The sequence below is a fragment of the Galeopterus variegatus genome, unplaced genomic scaffold, assembly GCF_000696425.1.
Source record: "Galeopterus variegatus unplaced genomic scaffold, G_variegatus-3.0.2 Scaffold1711, whole genome shotgun sequence".
Classification (NCBI taxonomy): domain Eukaryota; kingdom Metazoa; phylum Chordata; class Mammalia; order Dermoptera; family Cynocephalidae; genus Galeopterus; species Galeopterus variegatus.
In genome coordinates this window covers 236,396-238,185 of record NW_007727822.1, presented here as the reverse complement: position 1 = coordinate 238,185, position 1,790 = coordinate 236,396, and positions in this window count along the sequence as shown.

The window sequence follows — 1,790 nt, the reverse complement described above, 5'->3', positions numbered from 1 at the left end:
AAAACACACTCGGGGGTCTCTCTCTCTCTCTCTCTCTCTCTCTCTCTCTCTCTCTCTCTCTCTCTCTCTCTCTCTCTCCCTCTCTCCCCTCTCCCTCTTACCCCCCACTGGGCATCTGCATCTGTCTAAAATGCTATTTCCTTCCATCTCCATGACAGACGGAGGTCAAGGAGCAAATATTCCAGGTAGGTCATGAGTCTTGGGGTAAGAGACAGACTTGTCCCTCATTCTCCATGGCTGTGGGAAGGAGTTGGATTTGGGGGGATTGGGAGGTAACGTGGGATCCACGACACGCCAGCAACGCCCCTCGTAGAAATCCCCCCTCTAACCCCAGCTCTGCCCTTTGAAGGAAGAAGGCTGGCTGGGGTTTGTGAAACTGCCTGTCAGTCCCCCTTACATGCCCCGCTTCAGGGTCCCTCTCCTCCCTGTAGAATATGGCCCTGATTGCCCCTATTTTCTTGGAATCTCAGCCTGAAATGATACTAGCAATAGCTGCTAAACACTGATCGCTGCACAGGTCAGGTGCTCTGCTAAGTTCTTGACATAGACGGTCTTATTTAATTTTCACAATGCAACTATCTAGTGCAGATGACTATTACCATTTTACAGATGAGGAAACTGAGTCTCAGGGAAGTTAACTAACTTGGCCAAGGTCACATTGCTATGCAGTGGAGCTGGATGGCGAACTGAAAATTTCTGGCTCCAAGACTCTACACTATGCTGGATCCAGGAGTAAAAGCTCTACGTAGGTGGATGATATGGAAGTAAAATCTGCAACTGGGAACCAGCTTGTGAGGAGTTTGCAATCCAGATGGGACATACGTTATCCTGTTCTCCTTCTCTTCTGTTCTCCTTTCCTTCCTCCTGCCGGGAAGCCCCTGCCTTCCCCACCCCAGCCCTCTCTTCCCCTCAGGTCTCAAGCAGAATGTCAACGCTGCACTTTCACAATGAACTTTACTTATCATCTCCCCCATTAGACCCTGAGCTTCTTGAGGGTGAGGCCCACGTCTTATTAACCTGCTATTCTCTGCATGTACCTCAGTGCCTGGCAGAGGCTCAAAAACCACAGGATGAAGGAAGGCATGAACAACCCATGAGCAAACAAGTAAATAAATAAGGAATAAACTAGCCTTGGCTGTCCCAACCGGGGCCCAAGAATCAGCTTACAGAACTTGATGGAGGGTGTCCCAGGTGTTCCCCAGGACAGAGAGAGAGTGGAGGCTGAAGCCCTCGGCCTCTATAGGAGGCCCTTTCAAGGGCTATCTCTCTGTCACTCTTAAGGGGTCCAGAGAGAAGAAAGAAAAAAAAACAGTGCACTGTCTCTGTCTGTGCCCTTCTCTCCTGGGACTGGGCGGTGCATTTCAACAGAAACCCATGGACAAGTATTGGGGATAAATCCAAAACAGACTTCTAAGCCTAGAACATAGGAAACAAAGAGAGAAACAAAGAAGAGGAGAATTCTGGGGACAGAGGCCGTAGGTGGATTCATTCCAAGGCAATAATGCTAATTTTTACTACCTTATGGGTTACGTGCATGGCCCCATTTCTTTTGTCCTTGCGGGTTCATAACTTTGCTATCACTTTTATGATGTCTCAGAAGGAGAAGGAGAGAAACCTGGGCCCAGTCCCGCCCTGGAGTGGAAGGGTGTGTCACCTACATCCACTCTGCTGTGTCACCTACCCTCCCCCTTCAGAGCTGATCTGGGGAGTGGAGAGAACACAGATCTCAACTCACCACTGTGGCTCCCCCACCTGTGGGCACACCCTCTCTGCCTGGGAAGAGAGGCTCA